Source organism: Nomascus leucogenys, chromosome 19, assembly GCF_006542625.1.
Source record: "Nomascus leucogenys isolate Asia chromosome 19, Asia_NLE_v1, whole genome shotgun sequence".
Lineage (NCBI taxonomy): Eukaryota > Metazoa > Chordata > Mammalia > Primates > Hylobatidae > Nomascus > Nomascus leucogenys.
The window spans coordinates 8137717-8149295 of NC_044399.1; the positions used below are offsets into that span (position 1 = coordinate 8137717).

Here is an 11579-nt window from a genome sequence, read left to right on the forward strand (position 1 = left end):
TCTGAGGCAGGCTGGACCCATCCCACACTGGGCTCAGAAACCTTCCTCCAGACAGTGCTGCTGAGCCTCGAACCCAGGCAGCCAAAGTCATTACGTGAGAACTGTGGGCCTGGGCCCAGTGTCCACTCTGGGAAAATCCACAGAGCCATGGCCATGGTGACGGGCAGCCACCCACAGCCACTGCAGGGACGGGAGGGCAGCAGTTATGGGCTGGTTACAACTTATGGTCACAGAAAATAAAACGGGGAGACGTCCAGCTCTGGGTGGAAAAGCCCCATCTTTTTAAGCCTGGAAACTATGCCATATCTCCACGTGCATATTAAAGATTTCCCAATTCAGAAGTCACTGAGCACCAGTCCTTCTAATAGAGCCTCAGATAGATAGTCTGTTTTCTTGAAGATCAATTTTGAAACTTCACTCTCTGGGGAAAAGGACAGGAAAAACATGAAATCCGCAGAAAGACAAAGAACCATCCTTCAATGTAAACTTAAAAATTACAAAATAGAAGTAAAATAGGAAGTAACTTTTCCCTCCCTTCACTCAACCACCATTCACCTGAAATCGCCGAAACACTTCAAAGTGTGCGTAGGGCTGGAGGCAAGTTGCCAGGATGCGGGACCCTCATGCACTGTGAAGGAAGTGCAAATTGCTACAGTCCCTTCCAGAAGCAACAAAACAGTATATATATTCTCTAAATATTCTAGCCGTTTCACCCCAAATCCCTCTGCTGGGAACCTGCCCTAAGGAAGCAATTCAAAAGATCAAAATTGTATGCACAAAACACGTTCACTGTGGTATTCCCTATAAATTAAAAGTCAAATGCTACAGCCATAAAAAGGAACGAGGTGATGTCCTTTGCAGGGACATGGGTGAAGCTGGAAGCCATCATCCTTAGCAAACTAACACAGGAACAGAAAACCAAACACTGCATGTTCTCACTCATAAGTGGAAGTTGGACAATGAGAACACATGGACACAGGGAGGGGAAGAACACACACCAGGGGGCGTGGGGAGTAGGGGGAGAGAGAGCATCAGGATAAATAGCTAACGCATGCGGGGCTTAAAACCTAGACGATGGGTTGGTAGGCGCAGCAAACCGCCATGGCACATGTTTACCTATGGAACAAACCTACACATTCTGCACTTGTATCCCAGAACTTAAAGTAAAAAAGAAATAAATAAATAAAGTCAAATGCAACTTAATTATTTAACATCTGGGCATCATAAGTAAATTATCTTGCATCAAATCAATATTATGCAGTATTTAAAATTGTAATTATGCTAACTATAGCAACAAAGAAAATAACTTAAATATCTGAATATTGGAAAAGGTCAAGAGGCACTCCCCGCAAATGAAAGTCATTTATTTACCTTTGTATCTAACTGTCCTTCACTTTCTTCCAGAAAATTCTCAGGGAACCCTTGTACGCTTGCTTTACTGGGATGCTGGAAATGGGGTTTATTCTTTTAAAAACATTTTTGACAATTTATTCTGAGAAAATTATCATGCACTCATTGCTGTACTGCTACTATTTTCTAAATGGGAATAGCATAAATATCCAATAATAAGGGATTTTAAAAATAATAGATATCCAAACAATGGAATATTGTGCTACCAATCAAACTTATGTTGTAGGAGAATAATGACATCAGAAAATATTTCTGATATATTAAATGAATGAAGTAAATTACAAAATTGATTTTAAAGATTAGTTTGTTTTGTAAAAGGTATATATTTTTAATTTTAATTCCTTAATAGTTTTCTTTTATACAATAAAAGTTATTTCAAAATGGAAAAAGTGTTCCCAGAGCTGAGCCTGATAATTTAAGAATAAAAATATCCAAGGGTTAAGAGCTAAAACTGTAAAATTTTTTAAAGAAAACATAGCTGTAAATCTTTGTAACCTTGGATTAGGAAACAACAGACATGTGACAACTAAAGAAAAAATATTAGATAAACTGGACTTCATCAAAATTTAAAACTTTTGTTTAACAAAGGACACCATAAAGAGAAAAGACAACCCACAGAATGGAAGAAAATTTTTTCAAATCATTTCTGATAAGGGTCTAATATCCTGAATTTATAAAGAACTCTTAAAATTCAACAATAAAAGGACAACAAATCCAATTCAAAAATGGGCAAAGGATTTGAATAGACATGGCTCCAAAGCTGTACAGTCAATAAGTGCATGAATAAATGCCCACCATCATTAGTTATTAAAGGAATATAAAGCAAAAACCACAAGGAAATACCCCTTCACACCCATTAGGACCACTTAAAGAAAGAAAGATACGGTCTATCTTGTTATTGTCTGACAAGTTTAGTTAAGGAAGATGTGGAGAAACTAAATCCCTCCTGCATTTCTAGGGAGAATGGAAAATGATGCAGCCACTCACCAAACCAGTTTAGCAGTTCCTCAAAAAGTTAAACATAATGTGACCATTTGACCCAGCAATTCCACTGCTAGGCATGTACCCAAGAGAACTGAAAACATATGTCCTCCTCTTGTGAAATTCCACCATCGTGTACCATGGCCAGGGCCAGAAAGTGCAGAAGGTTATGGTGCAGCCCATCAACCTCATCTTCAGATACTTACAAAACAGATCACGGATTCAGGTGTGGCTCTATGAGCAAGTGAATACGCGGATAGAAGGCTGTATCATTGGTTTTGATGAGTATATGAACCTTGTATTAGATGATGCAGAAGAGATTCATTCTAAAAGTCAAGAAAACAACTGGGTCGGCTCATGCTGAAAGGAGATAATATTCCTCTGCTACAAAGTGTCTCCAACTAGAAATGATCAATGAAGTGAGAAATTGTTGAGAAGGACACAGTTTGTTTTTAGATGTCCTTTGTCCAATATGAACATTTATTCATATTCTTTTGATTACCCTTATGTTATTACAAGATGGCAATAAATGCTGTGGGATTGTTTGTATTAAAAAAAAAAAAGAAAATATATGTCCTCCCAAAATTTGGTACAAGAATGTTTATGACAGCATGATTTATAACAGTCAAAAAGGGAAGGAGGGCTGGGCGTGGTGGCTCACACCTGTAATCCTAGCATTTTGGGAGGCCAAGGCAATGGATCACCTGAGGTCAGGAGTTCGAGACCAGCCTGGCCAACATGGTGAACCCCCACCTCTACTAAAAATACAAAAATTAGCAGGACATGGTGGTGGGCACCTGTAATCCCAGATGCTTGGGAGGCTGAGGTAAGAGAATCACTTGAACCTGGGAGGCAGAGGTTGCAGTGAGCCAAGATGGCACCCATGCACTCCAGCCTGGGGAACAGAGTGAGACTCTGTCTAAAAATAAATAAAAATTAAAAAGGGAAGCAACCAAAAAGTCCACTAACTGATGAGTTAATTAATAAAACATGATATATCCATATCTATACAATGGAATATTATTTGCCAATAAAAAGAAAGAATAATTAACACATGCTACAACAGAAACAAATCATGGAAACATTATGCTCAGTGCAAGAAGCCAGACACGAAAGGCGTGCATTATATTATTTCATTTGTAGGAAATACGGCAAATCCGTAAAGACAAGTAGATGATTAGTGGTTGCCAGACGCTGGAGGAAGAGAGAATGGGAAGTGAATGCTAATGGGTGCCGGGTTTCTTTTTAATGCAACAAAAATGTCCTCAAATTAGATAGTGGTGATGACTGCACACCTCTGTGAATATACTAAAAACCACTGTGTTGTGCTTTTTAAAGGGGTGAATTTTATCACGTGAATAATATCCCAATTTTTAAATTATGGCAAATATATACAATAATGCACCACATAACAGTATTTCAGTCAACGTAAGACCACATGTACCACGTCCGTCCAATGAGATTATAATGAAGCTGAAAAGTTCCTATCTGCTGGTGATGTTGTAGCTGTCATCATGCCATTAACCCAACACATTACTCACGTGTTTAATGTAAACCTACTGCCCTACCAGTTTCATAAAAATCTAGCACATAGAATTATGAATAGTACATACTACTTGATAATGATAATAAATGAGTATTATCATAGATAGTATAGTATGTTATACTAATGTATGTACTTAATATATGTTTTATCGTTATTTTAGAGTATACTTCCACCACTTTTTTTTTTGAGACGGAGTCTCACTCTGTCAACCCAGACTGGAGGGCCGTGGTGCAATCTCAGCTCACTGCAACCTCCGCCTCCCAGGTTCAAGCGATTCTCCTGCCTCAGTCTCCCAAGCAGCTGGGATTTCAGGCACCTGCCACCACGCCCAGTTAATTTTTGTATTTTTACTAGAGATAGGGTTTCACCATGTTGGCCAAGTTGGTCTCAAACTCCTGACCTCAGGTGATCCACCCGCCTCAGCCTCCCAAAGTGCTGGGATTACAGGCCTGAGCCACCGCGCCCGGCCTCCTTCTACTTATTAAAAAGCAAAAGTTAACTATAAAACAGCCCCAGGCAGGTCCATCAGGAGATATTTCAGAGGAAGGCATTGCTATCGTACCAGATGACAGCTCCATGTGTGTTTCTGCCCCTGAAGACCTTCCAGTGGGACAAGATGTGGAGGTGGAAGACGGTGATATTGATGACCCTGACCCTGTGTGGGCCTAGGATAATGTGTGTGTCTTTTAGCTTTTAACAAAAAAGTCAAATTTTTAAATAGAAAAAAACTTATACAATAAGGATATAAAAAAGAAAATATTTTCGTAGAGCTGTACACTGTGTCTGTCTTTTAAGCTGTTATTACAAAAAAGTCAAAAAGTTGAAAAAATAAAAAGTTTATTAAGTAAAAATGTTACAGTAAGCTAAAGTTAATTTATTATTGAAGCAAGAAAATTTTTTTATAAATTTAACATAGCCGAAGTGTACAGTGTTTACAAAGTCTACAGGAATGTACACTAATATCTAAGCCTTCACACTCACTCACCACTCAATCACTCACACACCCAAAGCAACTTCCAGTCCTGCAAGCTCCATTCATGGTAAGCGTCCTAGATGGGTGTACCATGTTTTCATCTTTTATGCCCTATTTTTACTGTACCTCTTCTATATTTATATAAACACTTATTCATACCATCGTGTTACAATTGCCTACAGTATTCAGCACAGTGACATGCTCTTCGGGTTTGAAGCCAAGGAGCAATAGGCTACACCACATAGCCCAGGTGTGTAGCGGGCTCTGCCATAGGTGTGTGTGAGTGCTCTGGGATGACCTCACAATCATCGCCTAATGATGCATTTCTGAGAACGGATCCCCATCGTTTAGTGATGCTGACTATACTTAAGAATACATTGTGATGAGTCATCCTTTACAGGTCATTTTAAACCCAAACAGTGATTTATAGGGACTCTATCTCCTAGAATTTTGAATTTCCTACAGACAGTCACAAGAAAAACATTAAGATGAACTTAGAGAACAAGCTGAGTGCTTTCTCCTCGCATTTCATAACAAAAGGCAATGTTCATAGGGGGATTTCAGATAGTGTGTTGATTTAGGGAGAAAATCACATTGCTTGAAGAATTCAAATCAAACCATACCTTATCAGAGATTTCTATTTACACCCAAATAGGAATGGTCAAACCTGAATTATTATTATTATTTATCATAAACCTAAAGTCCTGGCTTGAGTAATTCGTAGGCACAAAGTGTGGCAGCTACAGTCGCCTATACGTCCCGCCAGTCACTAAAGCAGGCAGGGTTCTTCGTCCACCCACCATTTCCTCTCTGCCCTTCTTTGCACCAAAGATCACTGTGTGGAAGAAAAGGTCCAGAGTTCTCAGGAGGCCTGAAACTGTGCTGTGGACAGAAAATCAGCTTTCTGATACCCTGAAACTACTAAAGGGGACGTTTGCTGTCGGCTGAAACTGTGCTCTGAAACCTCCCCATAAAAGCCTCCACTGGGCCTGGGCCCCAGAGAAGGTGATAACACGTGGAGGACTGAGGCTTCTTCAGATGAGGGGAAACAAGAGTCTGTGCAGGTAAACGACATCTCCTTCTCCCTAAGGCACTGGGTTCTAACTCACTTTCCCTTCAGTTTAACCCAGAATGAGTCCCAGGAGCGAAGCCCTTGCTCCAGTCATCTCAACACCAAGATGACAGGGGGAAGATCAGAGGTGGGAGAGACAAAGTCAGGAGCCCTGTCCAAGAAGTGCCCTTGCTAGAGGGTCCTGCATACCCCGGACCACCCGGGCGTGACACCAGCTCAGCGCCCCACAGGCAGCTCTAAGGGCCTGTGTTCTCTCTTGGGGTGGGCTGAAATTCGTTGCACTGTCACTTTGCACACAGGTCCAAGCTTTATGCTACAAAGCAGCATGCAGACCAAGCCTGCCTCAAGTTCACATGAAAGTCCCTCAGATTCATGAATACATCAACCCTGTCTAAGCCATTGCTTCAGGGACACTGAGAACAGATGAAACCAGGGCGTAGAGATTAAGAGACACCAAATTCCAACCTTCATCTTCATCTCCGAGCCTGTGTCACTTAGGCCCAGAAAGTTAAATTCTCTGTTGCCCACAAACAAAATACTGAATACCACTTCCTCCCCAGGATTATGATGAGAGATGCTTTAAGGGAATCCCCGTAAAGCACAAAGCAAATCTATTTTATTTTAAGAGAGAAATTCCTAGCTGGGTGAGTCCAGGTTTTTGAGCCTCACGGCGACAAAGGCACATGGCAATTGCTTTCTCCACGTTTCTCCTCCCACCTTGCAGATGCCAAGCATGGGATCCTCTCTCTCCCTGTTTAGCCCTTCCTCGTGTTTCCCGAGGAAGGACCTGCTCAAGCCCCAGCAGCAATTGCACCTTGCATAGGAATCATCCGCAAAGGGCTTTGAGAAGGGACTCAGGCGGCAAGGATGAACAGAGCACGGGGATGAGCCTCACCTCAGACACCCTCACGGGGACTTCCAGCAAGTTCCTTCTCCCAGGGGGCCTCAGTGTCCTCACCTGTGAAAGGAAAAGGCTGGAACCCATGATTGCTGAGGTTCCTTCTATCCTGATCTCTTCTGCCCAGCTCTGCCTGCTGTTCGCGAACTCCTCAACCAGGTCCTAGAAGTGCTGAATACTTTAAATGGTAAATCATCTTGATTGCTATAAAAAATGGGTTTGGCCGAGCTGAAGCTTATTACTGGTCCATGAGGAATTGCCTGGCCAAATGAACAGTGATACAGCAGCTTTGTTGATTTAACAAGATATTCTTTTCCTTTATTTCCTGTAAAGAAAAAAAAATGCCATCATAAATTAAACTCCTCTGACTCTGCCGGCCACAAACCACTCATTCCACTGTGAAATGCTTGTTGAAACTATGAAGTCGTGTAATTCTGGAGGGAAACTGAGGACATAGCAGGCTACAGAGAAGGCCCCACATCTTGACCAAACCCATTTTTCATAGCAATCAAGATGATTTACCATTTAAAGTATTCAGCACTTCTAAGTACTGGCTGAGGAGTTCATAAACGGCAGGCAGACGATGATACCTCATGGCTGAGGGTCTAGGGGCTTGCGGCCTCAGGATTGAGCTGAGAGTTGTAGCAGAGAGATATGGGAGGGGGGTGACAGCCCAATGTGGGTGAAACACCCAGATATTAAAGCCAGAAGGACCCAGCCTCCACCTCGATTCCTTGATGGCTGGCGGTGGGGCCCTGAGTACTCGGGGCACAGGAGCGGGAATTGCTGCCAGGAGCTCCAGGGCAGCCAGGATGGAAGCTCTTCTATCCTAGGGCCCTATTTCAAAAGTAATTTAAACAAAAAAACCCAAAAAACAGTATCATGATTGACTGAAATTAATCACATCACTCCAAAGGCATCTTCCATCAACACTGGCCCTCTGTCCTGGTCTGAGAGTGGATAGCGGTGGAGTGATCAAATGATTCAGGTTGGAAGTTGCAGGAAAAACCCCCTGAGTGAGCAGTATGGCCAGGGCGGTGGGTCAAGTTAGAGTGGCACTCAGAGCAGAGGCTGTGCACACTTACCCATCCATCATTTATTATTTCTTCATCCAACCACCACTCACTGAGAACTTCGTCTGGGCGAGGCACTGGGGGAACTACAACGAATACAATGTGGCTTTGGTGGTTGAAGCTCACAGATGAAAACAGAATGCTGGTGTGTCTACAAGGAGCCGATCCTCTTGCAGATATTGTTTCACTGAATTTTATCATCACTTTGAGGTCCGTGTTATAATCTTCATTTTACATCATGAGGTTGTTGAGAAGCATTTGAGGTTGAATAATTTAAGCCACTGTCCTAGTCAACCTGGGCTGCCATCACGAAGTATCACAGCCTGGGTGCCTTGAACATCACAAATTCATTTCCTCTCAGTTCCAGTGCCAGCAAATTCAGTGTCTGCTGAGGGCCCTCTTCCTTGCTTGCAGATGCCACTTTCTTACTGTGTCCTCACGTGGCAGAGAGAAACAGCAAAATCTCTCTCTCCCTCTTTTTATAAGGCCACCAATCCCACTGGATTAGTATCTCTCCCCTATGATTTCATTTGACTCCAATTACCTCCCAGAAACCCGTCTCCAAATATCATCACATTTGGAGTAAGGGTGTCAACATAGAAAGCTGAGGGCGGGGGCACAATTCAATCCCTAACAATCAGTCAGTCAGTCTCAGAACAAGATTTAAAACTGGATGCATCTGCTTCCAAGGCTGGTGTCCTCTCTACTGTACTCTACTCCACTCTACTCTACTCTACTCTACTCTCTACTCTACTCGCCGCCTTCTCCGCCCTTACCACTTGCAGGTTATAGACCCCTTGAGAACGATTTGAGGGGACATTCTTGGCCCCCAGCCTTGCGCTGGGTATCATCAGCTCTTTGGGCAGTGCCAACATTTCAGGATCGGTGGGCACCCCCTTCTCACCTGTTGATGAGGTTGATGTCCTATATTAATTTTAATGATTTTGCCACATTCACCTCCAATCCTCACCATTTAAGCAAGAGCCTTAAACAGGTGTTCCAAGGTCACATGCATTTGGAATTTGTTTCCCTGCCCTTTGTCCTGGGAAGATTTCCACCTCTGGGGGGAAGATCAAAGTGCAAATTCCTGACTGCCTCTCCTCGTGACAAAAACCACATGCAGAATGCCATGCTGATAGGACAAGTGTGGTATGCAGCTGGAGAGGCAAGTCGGCTGAAAAAGGAGATGCCTCTCCTCCCCCTTCAAGGCCCAGCCTGAAGCCATAAAGATCTTCGGTGCTTTAACTAGGATTAAGAAAATTCCAGGCGGAAACCAACAGTTGACTTCTTTGGGCTTTCTCTTGATTAACTCCACATAAACCAAAGTTCTATGCCTTGTAGAATTCCAACTATGGATATTCTCAATCAATCTATTTCCCATGACAGGAGCAGGTCTTTGTCCTTTGTAGACATTGAAAATAGGCCAAACCGAGCCTCGAATAATTTGGCCTCATGGGGCCACAATCCATCTCAGTTTTTAATGCATGTTTCTCCTTCAGCAGATTGTGCACGAATGATTTTACTAATGAGGTAAGGAGGACACACCTCAATAAAGCCAAGTAATCACTCTAGCTCGAAATACTTGCACAGCACCTCCAATATGGATTATAAACTAGCATGTTCAGATAAACTGAAGCCCACTCAGCTTCTGTGTTGGATGTGGAAATCCTCCAGCACTCAGCATGGGCACGCACAGAGCTGGACGCAGGGTTTTTTGCAAGAAAGTCATGAGACATGAAGACTGTAAAACAAGCCTAGTTTCTGGGATACAGAAGTACAGACCATCAGTTTGTGTTTGTCCTCGGGTCTTTGTTTTCTTATAACTGAAGGGCCTTGGACAGGTGATCCGCATAAGCCCCCATCTCTTCGGGATATTCCTCATGTTAAACAGAAGTAACAAGATGGATCTCACAGTACAATGGAGGGGGTCAGAGTAGATAAGGCATGCAACAGTGCTGTGAAATCTGTAAAATCCTACAAACACATTGATTACAAAGATGACTGTGCTAAGCTCAAGAATAGCTACATGTAGTATTCCCAACAGGAAATTCCCTCCAATGCCCAGACACATCCAATCTGACCCAAATCAATGGATTCTCAAAAAGAGTGTAATACTAGCTGTCATGTATTATGCACCTAGCTCTGTGCACATAGACCTCATTTATCCCTCCCAGCTGCCTCCTAGGTACCAGTATTGCAATTTCATGGATAAAGGACACTTAGAATCTGGAAAGTTCAGCTGTCTGCATGAATTAGTCCATTTTCATACTGCTGTGAAGACATACCCAAGACTGGGTAATTTATAAAGAAAAAGAGGTTTAATGGACTCACAGTTCCACATGGCTGGGGAGACCTCACAATCACAACGGAGGTGAAGGAGGAGCAAAGGCACATCTTACATGGTGGCAGGCAAGAGACCGTGTGCCAGGGAACTGCCCTTTTTTAAAACCATCAGATCACCTGAGACTTATTCACTAGCACAAGAACATCACAGAAAAAACCCGCCCCCATGATCCAATTGCCTCCCACCAGGTCCCTTCTAGGACACATGAGAATTACAGGTGCTACAATTAAAGATGAGATTTTGGTGGAGACACAGACAAACCATGTCACTGCGCAAATAGGTAGAGCTGGATTTGAAGACCAGCTTCAAGGAGGAAGGAGAAGACTAAAGCAACTCATTCAAGGCGAGACTATGAAAGGGACCCTTGGTCCCATTGGGGGCCCTGCCTCTCCTCTCCATCCATGCCGGCGGAAGGAAACCAGCCAGGTCCAATATGGCTACTATGTGGCAAAGCAGAAGGCAGAGCTCCAGGGAGAATACCAACCCTACCGCACTGCTGCCCGATTGAGGATGGGCTAAGGGCCTCTGCTTCAGGCTTGTTTTTGAAGCTCCAACAGCCTTGTGTGACTCTTGGGATCCTGGAAGTCACAGATGGGCTCCTGGCTGGCCAAGAAGTGCAAGGTGCTAGCCAGCCTGCCTTTGTGCCCACAAGAAGAGGGTCATGCTGTCCTTGCTCTTTTTCATTCCCTGGTGGATTTATTTGGGCTTTGATCTTTAACCAAAGATCAAATCAAGATCTTTTATCAAAGGTGTTTGTATAGAGAGACACCCTGAAAAGAAAATGCCTTTGTTTGATTAAAAAGCATCAGACACCTCCCTTCCCTCAATGAGTGGCTGGGGGCTTCCACCTTGGAACCGAACACACGAGAAAAGATCAAACATTTCTCCGAGGACGTTTCCCACTGAGACCACGCTGCTGTTACTTTCAAACCAAGGAGAAATGTCTCATCTGCCAACGGGGATCATAAAGTTTGTCGTCAAATATTGAGAAACATCAGAGCACACTGTGGATGCATGGCCTTGAACGCTGAAAGCCCTTGTGGTGTTTCCTGGGTCACAAAAGCAATATATCTTCCTGGAGTGATGCTTTTATAGGTTACTGTGGAGTTTTCAAGCTGTAAAGGCCCTAGGTAAGCTTGTCTGACCACCCCCCGACCACGCTGGTGATAAGAAAACTGAAACCCAGTGAGCGAGGACGTATCCAGGATCGTGGAGGCACTGGGCACAGAGCAGGGAGTTGCCAGAGCTTCCATTAGGGCCTGTTTGGAGCTGAATTGAGACC

General features: G+C 43.3%; 1 pseudogene; it reads left to right on the forward strand.

Moving 5' to 3' along the window:
• Nucleotides 1-2512: 2512 nt before the first annotated feature.
• On the forward strand, nt 2513-2796 carry LOC100590890 (annotated as a pseudogene).
• Nucleotides 2797-11579: the final 8783 nt, after the last annotated feature.